Source organism: Oenanthe melanoleuca, chromosome Z (genome assembly GCF_029582105.1).
Source record: "Oenanthe melanoleuca isolate GR-GAL-2019-014 chromosome Z, OMel1.0, whole genome shotgun sequence".
NCBI classification, from domain to species: domain Eukaryota; kingdom Metazoa; phylum Chordata; class Aves; order Passeriformes; family Muscicapidae; genus Oenanthe; species Oenanthe melanoleuca.
The window spans coordinates 34,906,675-34,922,415 of record NC_079362.1 but is presented as its reverse complement, the minus strand read 5'-3'; the positions used below and the strand labels follow the sequence as shown (position 1 = coordinate 34,922,415).

General features: G+C 39.9%; 1 protein-coding gene across 4 annotated transcripts in view; it reads right to left on the bottom strand.

The window, feature by feature from the left end:
* CDC42SE2 (CDC42 small effector 2) overlaps window positions 1-15,375 on the bottom strand; it is a 79,158-nt gene extending 63,783 nt beyond the window's left edge. Inside the window, exons 1-3 of one of the 4 annotated variants that reach the window (XM_056514680.1) lie at window positions 15,062-15,375; window positions 14,057-14,121; window positions 323-405 (exon numbers count right to left, since the gene is read on the bottom strand). The gene's annotated coding sequence lies outside the window, so the exon portion shown is untranslated. Of the gene's footprint in view, window positions 1-322; window positions 406-14,056; window positions 14,122-14,701; window positions 14,821-15,061 lie in introns of those variants that run through there. The other 3 variants (XM_056514683.1, XM_056514682.1, XM_056514684.1) reach the window with 3 other exon arrangements.
* Window positions 15,376-15,741: the final 366 nt, after the last annotated feature.

Below are 15,741 nucleotides of genomic sequence, written 5' to 3'. Positions count from 1 at the left end.
ATAAGACAAAACTGTCAAAAATAATTTGCTGAATTCATTGAGCATTACAAAGTACCTGGACCTCCTCTCATACTAGATATGAACACTAATATATTTTTATTATGAGCACAATGAACCCTTGAATATCCTAAGTCTGTTGGATTTCTTATCAGGGGCTGATTAGAGTTCACAAGAGGTGCCATGAAACCACTTTCAATCTTAGTAAGGTTAAAATCTATATCATGCTTTGATGGTTTTGGTACCACAATGAATTATTTATAGATCTGTCATACATATTTGCACCAACATTTAAAGTGAAAAGTAAACTGAAAGTATTACCTACCTGAATTTCCCAACTTCAGTTACTTTCTTTAAGCAGCAAGTTATTCAGTGAAGATATCCCCAATTCTAAAGAGTGAAGAAAAACTGAAAAAACAGCATTAAGTTACTATCTGTTACAGCACCTAATCCAAAAGATTCACAGTGAAAAGCAATGTAACTTCATGGTTCAAGGAAAAGCACCAAATGACTGAGCTATCTCCTTCCACTTGTGCATTACCGCCTACCTTGTTTACAGCAGTGCTGAAAGAAATTAATACTGACTTGTGACTCAGGTCCTCTGAATTCTTATATCCCAGCATGTTTACACACAGTTAAAAACATATAAATATTTTTATGTATATATACACATACATTTGACATTTCACAGTTAAATGAAATACCTACTTAGTTTTGGCTGCTTCCTTTGCTAGGGTCAGACTTATATTAGCAGGGGTGTGTGGGAATTGTATGTATATTCCATCATTATTTCTGCATGATTAGCTAACCTTTCTTAGTGATCAGATTCCAAAGTACTGGTAATACCAGGTAGTTCAGGGAATAACTGTTTTGTACTAGTTCCCAATAAAATGTATAACTTGGTAGTTAAATGCCATGAAGTGTGTGAAACTAGCAAACAAGTTTGTTATTGAATCATGTCCATGACATCTGTTACCAAGTTCAGCAGTTCTCAGTAAAAGGAAGGATGGATTACAAGTACTGCAGGCAATAACAGAAAGGAAACACATTCATAAGAGCTGGCTCTGAGTGACAAGTGCACTGCTACTTGAAGTAGCAGCTGAAAAACCTCTATTCAAAAAAACCCAACCCAAACAAACCCGAACACCCTGGTATTGACAGAGAATCTACCTGCAATGACATAGCCATGACAGCATTGATCTATCAGAAATGGGTTTCAAAACAGACAGAAGACGTGAGGAAAGCTGAAAATACCAAACAATCTAGTTCACACTTCAAATGTACATATAAAAATAAGTAAATCCAGTAAAGTAAATTTCTACATTTCTACATTTCCTATGTTAGACAGGGCAATGTTTTGCAAATTTTATTAAAATAACAAAAAAAAAACCAAAAAACCAAAAAAACAAAAAAAACAAAAAAAAAAAAAAAAAAAAAAAAACCAAAAAAACAACAAAAAAAAAAAAACAGAGCAGAACAACCTTCCAGACAGAAAGCTCCACCTCCCTACTACACTTGAGATTTCCAACATTTTAACCTTCACCCTACATGGCAAGGCATTTCCTTGCTGACTTTTACTGGGGGCTTTTTTATCACATCTCACCTCTTCAATGCTCACAAACCAGGGAACCAAGTCCTCTCTTTTTTCTCAGACTGACATAAGAAATTTACAAATTAAAAAAAAAGGGGGGGTGGGGTTTATCTTTATCCATGTAGTTTTAGAAGCTAAGGCAGACAAGAGCAGGTAAAACAGAGTATAAATGCAGAAAAATGGTAAATTAAAAGAAAAATGTTGTGAAGCAGAGGGGAAAGGGATAAACTCATCCACAAAGCATTACATGTCAAGAGCTATGAAAGTCCAATATGAAAGCAAATAAACTCCTTAAAGCCAGAAAGGCAAGCATGTCTTTTTAGAGTAGATGTCAATTTTGTAATAGAGCTGTCATTGAAAGTTAGCTACCTTCTAGTCAAAGACTCTGTGAACAATATCTGATACACAGATAGGAGAAACAACTCCTTTATCTGCACTTAAACACAGACCTCCTCACTCAAATGCAATGCAATTGAAAGCAAAGTGAAGATAGATTCATATTAGTAATTTGCACTGAGAAAAAACCTGCATTATGAGAAATTAGCAAAGAGAACACATTAATAGCACACATAACATCCTAATCATGTAGAGAGCAATTCTGTAAAAACAATTTAAATATGCAGTAATATTTATACAAATGATGTAACAGTAGATATAAGAATATCTAGATTTACAATCCCTAAGGCATATGTCTTCCTCCACCTCTCTCCTTAAAGAAAAGTAGATTTTCCTAAATTTCAGCATTAGAGATCTACAGCCTTGCTCTAAGAGCAGCAGGACAGAATAATGAAAGCCCTCCTTGTACCTTTATCTTTAAAAGTCAGTCACAAATGAGAATCTGGACCAGTGGTTTTAAGTCATAATGTCACAGCTATTTAGAATCCCAGATACATGAAGCCTGTAGACTAAACCTACATCCCAATGGACAATTTAATTAACAAAATCATTTCTAAAAATGGTAGACTTTTGGCCTGAAAGGCTATTAAATGACAGCAGAGTGTAAAAAGTAGTTGTTTGCAGGTACTGCCAAGGCACACTACTAATCAAGCTGTGCCAGCTTCTTATTAACTCTGGTCTGCTTACTGCAGACTTGCCCACATCACATTCATTAAAAAAGCCATTTATAACAAGCATTTGTCTAAGTGGTATCATTTGTGTGAGAATCTGAAGCTGTAGGCTTGTTTTCAAGCCTGTATTTCTAAATAATAATTATATTATTGATTTAACCAGTTACAAGAAATCATTAATGTTACCACAGTAACAGGTGATTTCTTTGTCATCCTGATATTATCTTCTCAGATGATCTTTTATTTCACTTAGTCCATCCAAGCTTATAAGTCACATTAGCCTTTTATGAAAAGCTCACTATAAAACCTGTGCATGAAAACAAATATGACAAGAAATGAATCAATAAGGTAAATGAGATATCAGTTCCCTTTAAAAAGTGAAACATCTATTAATACTGTACTTCTTCTGTACTGCTTCTACTCTCTGAAGAGACACAAATTATTTTAGAGAACCTCAATGCCAAAAAAGTGTATTTTAGTGGAACAGCTATAAGAGCATCATAAGCATCAACAGAATTGAGAAAATTAATACTGCTATTCCTAAGTATCAAATTCAGAGAGTAAAATCATTAGTGTAGGTCCATAACATTTTAACATTGTCTTAGTTGTTCTCTAATTACACAAAACAGGTTGAAATTTGATACAGAACTTGAAAATAATATACACATACTGTGTAAACTTTAAAAATGTATTCGTACATGAAGAAAAATATTTTCTAAGCTAAAGAGCCCATGAATTTACAACACAAGAACAGTTAAATAGCCTGTAACATTCAGTCCTGTCCATTAGAAGAACAAAAGCAGTGAACTTCAGCAGTTTTGCTGTTCTATCCATTAGAAAATAAAAATCTAAAGTCTGCATTGGGTTTCATTGTCTTCATTAGAACTTTTTCATCATTTTTAAAGTTATTTTAAGAAATGGAAAAAACCCCCAATTATTAATCTTGCACCTAAGTATTTTTTATCTCCATAGACATATACCATATATACATACAGATTTACAATTCTCTTTCTCTTCTAGTCAAAGGCAAGGTCAGATACATAAAGAAAATTACAGACAGCCCATAGAGCACATTGTATTATTTCACTACGAAGCTTGTAAGTGGTACAGCAGTTAATTACACAGTACCATAATGAATGGAGCAGTGAAATTTGAGTGAAATTTGAGTCTGCATATTCGGCAACAAATATAAGGTATATAACATTAAAGGTAAGATGAAAAAAGTTGTGAAGGCTCATTTTAGTTTCTCCCATTCCTATCAGAGGGATATAAATTTCAAAATTAGAGTTCCCTAGAGGACAAACTAGAGATGGAGTTTACTTAAGACATGTCTTTAGGAGAAAGACACTCTGTTTCTTTAGGAGAAAGATACTTTTACTCATCAACTTAAACTACAAGAGGACTTGGGACAGTAGCCTACTTAAACTTACCTCTAAATGCCTTTTCCTCACCTCAAATAGTGTTCTCAAGAGATCCTCAGAAGATAGCAATACCAACATTTCAAAAAAAAGGCAAATAATTCTCCCAGAAACTAGTAGAAGTCAGACACCCAGAAGACTGGTGTCTAGGTTATGTTTATCCATACTGGCATCAGGCTTTCCTATTCCTTCTCTTTCTAATGAAATTCCTTGGCTCATCAGAGACACATGTCTGCTTTAGAAAATGAACACATAACACTGTATGAACACACTACAGAGAAGACTGAAAGATACCTTGGGATCAGAAGCAGAAAGTGAAGAAATTCAGCTACATAAAGACTGAAACCTTGTATTTCACTTTATTTAGACACACTGAATTTTGAATATGGAAAAACTCAGTATGTATTACAAAGTTTGAGAGGCTAAATCTTTCTAAAGTGAAAGAAAAGGTATCTGTGTGCTAATATTTCTTTCTCAGATTATTTTACTACCATAGACTTTTCTCTTTTCCTAAGGAGTGGGAGTAAGGTGCATTTACTAGCATGCTTTTCAAAGAAGGTACTCTGTTTTCACACCTGCCAATACAGACTTTGAAAACCTGACATGAGTAACTTCATTGATTCATCAGATAAAGGTTGTAGTTTACTTAAATTTTTCTTCAAAATCTAATATGAAAAATCCTTTATCTGTCTGTTTTAAATCACCCTGGTGACAACCAACCTGTGTGCTACTACAGACACTGTACTAACAGAAGTAGGCAGGTCAAGGGAATTATGAAATGAAAAAAATCCCACCCAAAACTACAACAGTTCACTGTCTCAAGTCCTGCTGACCCTCAAGTTTTGTCTGTTAAAGAACTAGAAAGAGAGATAGTCTAGTGGATGGCAAGTATCTTCCTCCTCAAAAAGCAAAAAAGGACCTAGCAAGTCTCTAGATACACAAATGATTACACTGCATACATAGTGATGCTCAGCCCTCACAAAAACAGCTTGTTTTCCCAAGGCAAAGACTGTCAAAGTCATCACTTCCCACACTTGCACTCTCAAAAAGAGGCCTGGCATTTTGAAGGAAAAATATCACAGTAATAAGCGTTATTACGATGACAGATTGCATACAACAAGTGAATAGCACTGTAAAAACAAATGCGCCAAGTAATGTGAATGCACACACAGATGGCTCAGATCTCCAGATGACCTCCCAAGTTAAGGATAGTCTGAATGTTCACGTCACGCCAGGCTAATAACAACTCTGTTCTGCTGGTGTAAAGGCAGCTCTGATGAACCTCCTAACTTATCTGAACCCTGATGCAACAAGAGCACATCAACTCCACCCTACTCAGCTGTTTTGCTATAAGGTTTATCTATGCAATGAAAGAGTTAAGAAGCCCACTCTCTCAGGCCATCTAACAAAAGTCATAATGACTTGGTCTGGATTTTGAACCTGTATCAATGCCTGAAATTCTCAATAGCAGTGGGTCAGTAGGTCATTTTTAAATTAGTAAGTTATTGCAAGTAATTTAAATTTCATAGAATCATAAAATATGCTGAACTGAAAGGGAACCACATGGATCACCATGACAGCCCCAAGAGTCACACATACCATGTGGCCAGGAGCACTGTCCAAACACTTCTGGACTCTGTCAGGCTTGATGCTGTGACTGCTTCCTAAAGGAGCCTTTTCCAGGAACCAACCACACTCTGGATAAAAAACCTTTTCCTAACTCCTAAACCCCTTCTAGCACAGCAGCTTCCCTCGGGTCCTGTCACTGGTCATCACAGAGACCAGTGCCTGCTGCTCCTCTTCCCCTCATTGTAGGCTGCAATGAGGTCTCTGTCTCCCCTCAGTCTCCTCCAGGCTCAGCAAACTAAGTGACCTCAGCCACTCCTCGTACTTCTTCCCCTCTACATCCTTCACAGTCTTCATTGTTTATACTTTGAGATTAGAGACAATCAATATAGTAATAGGGAAAATACATCATTCTTAATGCAAGTCACCAATTTTTCCAACTTTATTTAGGCTACAGTAATAAAGAGACAAGAAAAGCCAGCTTTAACTGTTCTATTGTCCACTTTTCCTACAAATTTATAGGCATTTATAAGTTTATCTGTCATCAGAACTGGCTAAGGTCTGAACCAGTTTCAGAACACAACACAGTTCCTCTGCATTAAAAAAAAAAAACAAACTAACCAAACTAGCATTAATGATACATCAGAACAAACTTCGTAACTGAGAAAACAACTGCAAATACAAAAGAAGCCAAATAGGCTTAACCAAAATCAAGAACCTCAAATATTTACAATGTTTTGGCAGAAATCACCATGACATACATTATCAGTAGTAAGTGTTCTTGGTAGATATCTCTGGCTGTAACACAATGACTTTTAAAATCTATCTATAGGTTATCAGAGAGGGAACAAAGAAATTGTGGAGCTTCTTTGCTAGTTTACAAGATTATTATATGCCATTTTCTGAACAGAAAGAAGATTCCACAATTAACCATATCTGATTATTTCTGTAGATTAGTTTCAGAAACACACACACCCCAAAAAGAAAAAAAATTAAGATCAGACAATACAGGCTTTTAATTCCATCGTATTACTTTGTTTTTAATTAGGCAAAGAACATGCAGCCAAAGAACACGCATGTCGAAGAACAAGCAGTACGAGTGCCACTGAGCATATGTAATATTAACAGATTCTGTTAATGCAGATTCCAACTTTAGCCTCCCTCCCACATACACACACGCACATTACCATGGTGATCTGCAAAATTTGCTGCCTGGGACTTCAGAACAGTACAGTATTTGAAATGCCCTCAGCATCTTTGAATAGATGCAGATACAAATTAAGTTACATTTTAAAAGAAGTAAGTCACAAATAGCTTGATAAAATTGTTTGTACAGAAGAACAATGACAAAAATATCTGGATATGATTTCAACCAGTAGAAACAAAGCAACAAAGCTTTCAGATCACACTTTCTGTCCTTGAAAAAAAAAAAAAAAAAAAAGAACAAAGTTTAAGAATTTGAAAAAGGAGGTAGCATATACACAGTATAAAAAGCATAATCTAGAATCACCCATTATCTATATCAATATTTGAGTACCTATCTGATCTGTGGAAGTGTCACATTCAGAACAACAGTTTATTGTAATTCCTAATTTACACACTATTTCACTAAAATGCACACTTGTTTGGACTATCACAGGTCTGAGCCTGCTGTAAGTTTCTCCCAAGCGGGATCATTCTTCATGCAGTTTCCTTTTGCTAATACAATTTTCAACTGAACTAAATAATAATAAAATAATCTTAAGAAATAAGGATCATCTTACTGTGAATATATCTATATATATATCTCCTGATAACACAGAGGACAAAGGACTGGGAGCAAAGGTGACAACTGTACTTCAACCAAATAATAAATACATTAAAAACCAAATCCACCACAACCTCCAATATCTGTATTTTTCTGTATATAAGCTGATAATGCTCACACTTTGGTTTGTAAGCACCTCTGGATCCAACTACCTGCAATTCTACTGAATAAATACAAGGAATAAGACTGCACCATAACTGCTGGCTGATGGCCAGTATCACCCTTGCAAATGCATTCTTGCAGAGATGCGGTTAACTTGCTTTGCTGACTTTAAACCGTGATGAATTTAGGATCTCAATGAAAGCTTCACCACTAATTTAATCATAGCCAGGGTTTGACCTGCAATGCTTAGAGCTGAAAGGAGTCACCACTCCTGCTGACTTCCCAAGAAAGGCCTGTGCTAAGTGAAAGTGCCACTTAACAATAACTCATGGAACATAAAGGCACCAGTGCAGGGATTTAGAGGTTCTTCTACAGAAAAAGATTACAGGAAGCTTGGAGACAGTAGGCCCTGGAGGATGGTCCACATGTTTCACAACAAAGTGAAACTGCCTGTACTAACATACTGCCCTTCAAATCCATCTCAATGCAGTCTCAAGTTAAACTAAGATTTTTGAAGAGTACCACAAGGCTTTGCCACTTACAAGACAGCTTAGAATAAAACAAGGTACAATTACAGAAAATAGCTCAACACATCTAGATTTATCCTTCACAAAAAGTCACTATTTCAACACTGAAATAAAGACTATGTAGCAAACCCCTGGCTGTACTAGTGACATGCTCGTACTGTAAGAACATGACCTAAACATCTGTGCAAAGTGCTTTTTGATAGGACCAGAACAGCCAACCAAAAAGAAGTAAAATAACAGAATGCATCAAAAATTAGTTCTCTATCACCTCTGCAAATTATTCCTTCCATATGCTTGAGGAAAAAATCAGATGAGCAAGGAGTGCGTGAAATACCAAAAATAACCCAACTGGTGAAGACTACTCCCTGCTCCCTTCTTCATCCCCTTAAAAATTTGAAGTTACTTAAATATGCATTTTAAGCCTTTCTTCCAGTCCACTGTATACAGACTTTTTGAGTATGTCTACCAAATAAAATGGGTAAACTTCTATTTCTGAAATACTTAACACATAATTTTGGCTGGAGGAAACAGCTTCTACTGTATCTCAAAATCTGTTTATACAGTTCAAGTGAACAGGACTGCTTAACTTGAAACTACATTCTTACATCAATTTTAAGGGTTTTTTAACTATATCAGGGCAGAACAAACATTATAAAACTCATCTTACTAGAAAAGGACTTCAGTGCAAACATACCAGAGCAAGATACCATTCACTTGAAGGGTTAAGAGAAGAAATAGGTAGTTGAGCTCAAGTGAAAAATTGTTCTCAGGAAGCTTTAAAGGAGTAGGTGGAATTCCTCTAGCAACTGGTGTTTGATGCTAATAGCTGCATCACATGGGGCCAATTAAAAGAGATGTTATCAGACAGCACAAGATTTATTGAATATGAGTTGTAAGATAAAAGCAACCAATGAATGTAACAAGACACTTTCTGCATATAATATTTCAGTACTAAGCAGTGTGAACTGTTTTGACAAGGAAGCCAGCTGCAAATTAGAAAAGTCCTATTTTGCCATGAGATTTAAACAGTTGGTCTCCAAATTCAGTGAGAACAAAAAAAAGATGAATAAATGTCCCATTCCAAAAATGAAGCATGGGAAAAGTATATCAAGCCCATACAAAGACAAGCCAGAACTTTAAGACAGAAAAGGTACTAAATACTAAATTTAAGACTGAATTCACAAACCTCAATCTAAAAGCACACATTTATTTTTTTCTGTGAGGACAATTGGGATTTTAACTGGGGAGGCTTTGGTGACAATACATTCTATTCTGTGAAAATAAAATCTTCCTAAGGAAACATTTTTGAACTTTTTGTAATAACTGATAAAGTTCAAGGCACGTACAGTCAGAAGAAAACAGGTTGAGTTGTACAGCAATTTGTAAAAAAGTACAAGATACCAAAATATCCAGCAAACCATGATGCAGTCTGTAATCAGCTACTTGGTTCATGCACAGTTTTGACCTTGTACTATTCATATACTAATAAAACAAATAGCTCTCTCTTTTAGCCTAAATGGCTAGAGATACTTGCAATATTTTATCCCTGCTTGCCTAAACTGCAACTCAAAGCACTTTAACTGTCTAGCTGTGAAAAATTATTAGATCAGAGAGGTAATTTCCATGTACAAAACTCTCAGCATTACAAGGCCCTTACTGTATAGATTAAAGTTTCTCCTTTTCTATAAGGATGAACTGCAGTTTCTCCTCCAGCACCTCTTCCCCAACACAGAGGCATTGGTTTATGCAGTGCAAACAAACCTCATCACAGGCCAGCACACTTCTGTTAAAATTTATGTATGGTGGGGAAAGGATTAAAATCCTGTCCAGTGAAGAACTGAGGTAACTGCTTTCTAATAACTATCAGATCAAGGGCTCAGGTAACTGCAACTCAATAGACCTCTTGCATTACTACATGCCAGCCTATAATATGACCCCTACTTTCAGCATCAGCCAAATAAGTAAACTGTTGAACACAATTCACAGAGACCCATTTCAGCTGTTTGTTGAATATAGTTTAGCCATAACACAGAAGCAAGCTGTGTAGCAGTTACTAGCTCTTCAGACAGTGCAATTACCAGCAGCTTGCTTCCTCCCATGCACCTGCACATGCAGACAGAAGGCACCACTGAATCACAGAATATGCTGTGATAATTAAGTCCAACTCCCAGCCATGCACAGGCTATCCCCAAGAGTCACACCAGCAGCTAGCTCTCCCTCTGATGTCCCACAGTAAAAAAAATTTTAAAAAAGCCAAACAAATAAAGAACACCAAAAACCAAAACCAAAACAAAAAACACCAGAAAGAAAACTAAATAAATTAGAAGAGGAAGTTAATACAGTTCAGTTATGTTTCCAGGAAGAAGCCTGCAAAACCTGCTGACAACTACACTGACATCTTACGTCTTCCTCTTTATACCTCTTTCCTAAGCTGTTCTGTTAATGTGATACTGACAAAGAACATGCAAGACTACTTTGAAGTAGGTCTGCATTCCCTTAACTTTGTCTTTTACACAGACAAGAGAGCTCCTCTTCCCCTTGGAGTTGAGGCGAAGCACTCACCAGAAACTATTGTCCCTCTTATAACTACCCTTGGTCTAGCAGACTCATCTCACACACCCACTTCTAAGCACACACAAAACATTCAATTTGAGAAAGACCAAAGGAGTCCTGAGGCAGAGCTACCCATCTATGTAATGGGCATTGAGCCAAGACCCTCTCGTAGGACAATCACCAGCCTAATTTTCCTACATTCACTTTGCTACTAATGGGCAGCTTTCTCACTGCTAAACTTACTCTTCAATCTGCCTTTTATGTGAAGCCCCCACTTAAACATGTTCAGTGCAGCTGTCTGATTGCTCTCTTACCCACATTTAATTGCTTCAGGTTGCTTCTTCCTTGAACTCGTCATAGTTTCTTATCATTGCTAGTCATACAATAAAATGAGACGCTCATCATGCAAGATCAAAATAACATGAAACCTTTATGTCACAGGGAAAAACTCAAAAGCCTCTCTTCAGATCAACTGATGTTCTTTAAAGAAAAATTAATCCAATCCACCTGCCTCAAGACGAGCATCCTTCAGAGCAGCATTCCATCCCCCCCCTCCTTTATTTTCTTCCCAGGCTTAGTTACAGAAAAGAACACCATGTGCCTGCTTTTCTAGCGCATCTACATCTAGTCTATTAAAAAAATTTGTGCAGTCATCAAATACATTTTGCTTCAGTACTTTTTAACACAAAAGTAATACAGCAGCTATAATATTAAAATAATTCCTTCATGTTAACCCTGCTAAATATACTTTGAGCATTGATAAAATTGAGAGACAGGCATTCATATTCCAGCAGTCAATTGTCCACAGTCTTTCAGAATATATAAGAAAGCAATTCTCTCACTTTTAAAGTATGAAAACAGTGATTAACACTTTCACAACACCCTAAGTTCCTTTAAAACTCTTTTATTAGCTATACAATACAAGGCAAATATTAAAACTAGGAGACACAGGACAGCTAATTTTAAACGATGTGGTAGTGACAAGCATTTTAATGAATATGGCACAAGCCTCCATCCACTTTCTCTATCTACACACACACAGAGGCGAAGAACGAGAAACACACACCCAGGGGTGAGGCGGTGACCAAAGATAAGCGTTCACATATGTTTACGTAAGGCTACAGTCTATAATTGCTTGCTAGAATCTTACCTAGGAAAAACATGCATTGCCCTAATGAATAACATGATAAACTGCCATTCACTACCTGGACTCAGACTGTCAAGTGCAATCAAGAGCTGCAACTGTGTTGCTGAAAACTGATTTGCATAGGCAAAGAAATTTGCACTTAAAAGTGAAAATTAGTCACATTTTAATTCTAACCAAGCACTCACTGATACTGACCAGAACCCAGTGGGCTCTAAAACGAAACACAACAGAGTATGCAAAACAGATAGGCACAAGATTTTCCTTAGCAGGTTGGTATGCCAAGTTTACATTTAATTTGTCAAGCTAAGTTCACTGAAAATGAAAGCAACAACAACAAAAAAATTCAACAGGAGCAGTATCTCCAGGGAGCACTTCAACACCACGGCTCTTTTTTTCCATTATTGAGTCATTTAATTTCACATTATGCTTCATGCCTAAAAGGTAGGTCTATAAATCACATTAAGCAAAGCAAGTATCTCAGTGCTATTCCTAATAATTTGAAAAAAACCATCCTGAACTTCAAGAAACTGTCACCTCAAAGATATATCACAGAAGGAAATATGTTCTTGTCAGTGGTGTAAAGGAAAAAGTATTTTTTAACAGTGCTCTGTAATTCTAGTGAGGAGAAAGTCAAGAGGCAAAAAAAGAAGCCCCTTCATGCCCCACCACAGGTTCAAAAGGTCTGGCACAAGTATCTTAATGGTTTGTGGAAGCTTGCTTAAGTTAATGAGTGTTACATGGACTCCTCTGCAGTGGACAATCAATTACAGCAACAACTGTTGATTAGTGCTATTTCACCACCAACAACCATTACTCCTAGAGAAGCAACCCCTTGTTGGGGAAAGAGATTAAATGAGATATTTAATCCTTCTTATTTACTGTAACAACTCCATGGTACATGATCTGATTTTCTGAAACCACTTTAGGGTTACTATTTTATCACTGCAATGAAAGCTCTGATACACAGGTTAAAAAAGACAGTAAAATATGCAGAAAGCTGGAACACACACTCAATTTCTCATCTCATTTTCCTCTTTCTAAATTAGTTTGTTTTTTGTTTTTTTTTTTCATTATGGGATATTTGAAACATTTCTAACTGTCTTTTCCCTTTTGTGATCAGCCACCATGTCCTCAGGACTTCTCACAAACTGCCACACTGCACACCAAGCCACTACAGAACTTCCAAAAAACTCATAGCATCGAAATTACTAGCAGGCTCCAAAATAAATGAATTTTGTATCATTACATGACAGCACAAGTAAATTGACAATTATTTTTTTGCAACACAGCCTTTGAATAGAAGATAATTTAATTGTAGTTTTTCTGGGCAAGCTACATATTGCAACAGTTTCAGAGTTCTTCCTTCCTCTGGTGCAAAAATGCTATATAACATTATATGGACTGCTTGATGTAATTTGTAAACTATACAACTCTGGCCTAGAGATACAGAGAAACTTCACTAGGAAGTGTCTTGAACATTGAATAACTCACACTTGATAGCAAAAGCAAAATCATTTTAGATGCCCAGACACTATATCTAGGTTCCAGCTTCTCGCTCAAGTTTATGGGAGAACCCAAATTTAAAAGAGCAGTGATGTACCTATTGACATACAATGAAGTTTATGTATATACTATTTGTACAGTGAATTATCTCACTGCTTTTTTGATCTGCTACTTATTTCATTAGTGGTTGTAGTCATTTGCTTGATTATTTCCTGCAATTTTATCTTCAATAGTCCCTTTTACCCTTCAAAAAACCCCATTATTACCGTAGAAATTTAATATTTAATTACACCTTTAAAAATTAATCTATATTTTAACACTGTAAAAAACCCTCAAAATTAAACCTATACCTTCAACAAGGTGCTATTAATCAGATCACCTTAATAAAACACTTGACTAAATATGCCTTATGAGTGAGGAAAAAGCAGCATCTAATCTCAGTTATTTCAGTGAAAAATAGGGAAACACACTAGTATTACAGGTGTAGGAAATACACTGATTAAAGTCTAAAAGGTGACTGTAAGCGCTGGAGGATTATGTAAGACCCATTACCATACCTAAAGCAAGTGCTTAAGGCATCACTTTCTCCCACATTTTCTTTACTTTTTTATTTTCTAGCCAGTTATTGCCATCTAGGAGAGAGACATATATATGCAACAGCATGGAAAAAGTCTACCTAGGGTCTCACTTAAATAACTTCTCAAGCTTTTGCCTCGCAGACATGAAATAACCACGCCATTCATCAATCCAAGTTCAGAAACAAAACTGGAAAACTTACAGTTTAATGCATATCCAGCTTAGAGTTAAATGTCACAGGGCCTCACGTTCGCCTGGAACGCTCTCCTGCGGAAGAGTTACGGTTCTGGTAAGCGCACAGGGTCACACACCCGGAGGAGCTGCCCGAAACCCACCCGCTCACCCCAGCAGACAAGCGCCACATTTCAAACAGCCGCTGTCGAACGCCGATTTACCTCTCCGGACGCGCACCGAAGCCATGGCCGCGGCACCCCAGCGCCCTCCTCGCCCTGCCGGGAGGGCCCGGCTCCCCTGCCCGGGGGCTCCGGGCGGCGCTCGGGGACACGGGGGGATGCAGGAAGGGATGGAGGGATGGATGGAGGCGTCGCGGCATCCCCGCCGCGGCACCACGCCCTGCCCGCGCCGGGCTCAGCCAGACCCGGGCTCAGCCAGACCCGGGCTCAGCCAGACCCGGGCCCGCCGCGGCACCTGCGCTCCGGCGCACGCCCGGCCACGGGGCGGGGGGGCAGAGCGTTAAAAAAGAACCAAAAAAACCGACCCCAAACCCAGCCCCAAAAGCCTCACAACAAACCTAAAAAAAAAAAATCCAAAAAACAAAACCCACAAAACCCAGGAAACACAAATCCCCCTTCATTTTTATTTTTTTTTTTTTTTTTAAATCGCCCACCACAAAATGTGTTGCTCGCTCCTCTTTGTCCGGGCGTCAAGCGGGATTACGGCTGAGCATCGCCCGCCGCGCCCGCGGCACTGCCGCTGCCGAGGCGGCGCGGCCGGAGCCTCCCCCGCATCGCCCCGCCCAGCACCGGCCCCGCCGCCCCCGGGCACCTCGCTCGGCCCTCGCTCGCCGCTGCCCGGCCGCGGGGCAGCCGGTGCGGGAAACACCGGCGGTCCCCGGCGGCGGCGCAACACGACGCGCCGACCGCTCCCAGAGGGCCCCCGGGAAAGGGAGTGGCCCAGCCCAGCCCACCGGCAGGTACAGGGAAGGCTGGCGAGAGCGGGGATCCCCGCAGCCCTGCCCGCCACTCACCGCTGCCCACGGCGGCGCCCGCTCCTTTGTGTGCCCGCCGCGCCCCGGCACCTCCGTCTCCCGCCGCCGGGCGCCCCGCGCCCCCTCCCCGCCGCGCCGGGGGCGGAGGAGGACGCAGCCGAGATCCGCGGAGGAGGCCGCTACCGCCCGCCGGTCACATGCAGCGGGCAGGCGCGGCGCAGGCTCCCGGCGGCTCCCCGGGAGCCCGGCCGGCAGCGTCCGAGGCGAGCTCGGGGGCGAAGATGGCGACCTCGGCGGCGCGGGGAAGGAATCTCCAGGGCGGCCCGCTCCGCTCCGCGCTGCCGGCTGGGCTGGGCGCGCCGGGGAGGGGAGGGGACAAAGAGCGGCTGCCGCTGCCCGTCAGCGCTATCGCTGTGCCGCCCGCTCCTCCTCCGCCGCCTCCGCCCGGTCCAACCTCCGCCAGCTCCGCAGCGCTCCCTGCCCGGCCCGCTCCGCTCCGCTCGCCCCTCAGCGCTCCCTGCCCGCTCCGCTCCCCCCTCAGCGCTCCCTGCCCGGCCCGCTCCCCCCTCAGCGCTCCCTGCCCGCCCCGTTCCTCCGCTCCACTCCCGCCCTGCGTGGCCGTGCCCTAAGCAAAATGCGCTGGCATCGCCACGGCCTTCAAGAGTAGCGGAAAGCAGGTCACGAAAGCTGGTGTGCTGGTGGTCGGACAAGGAAATGGT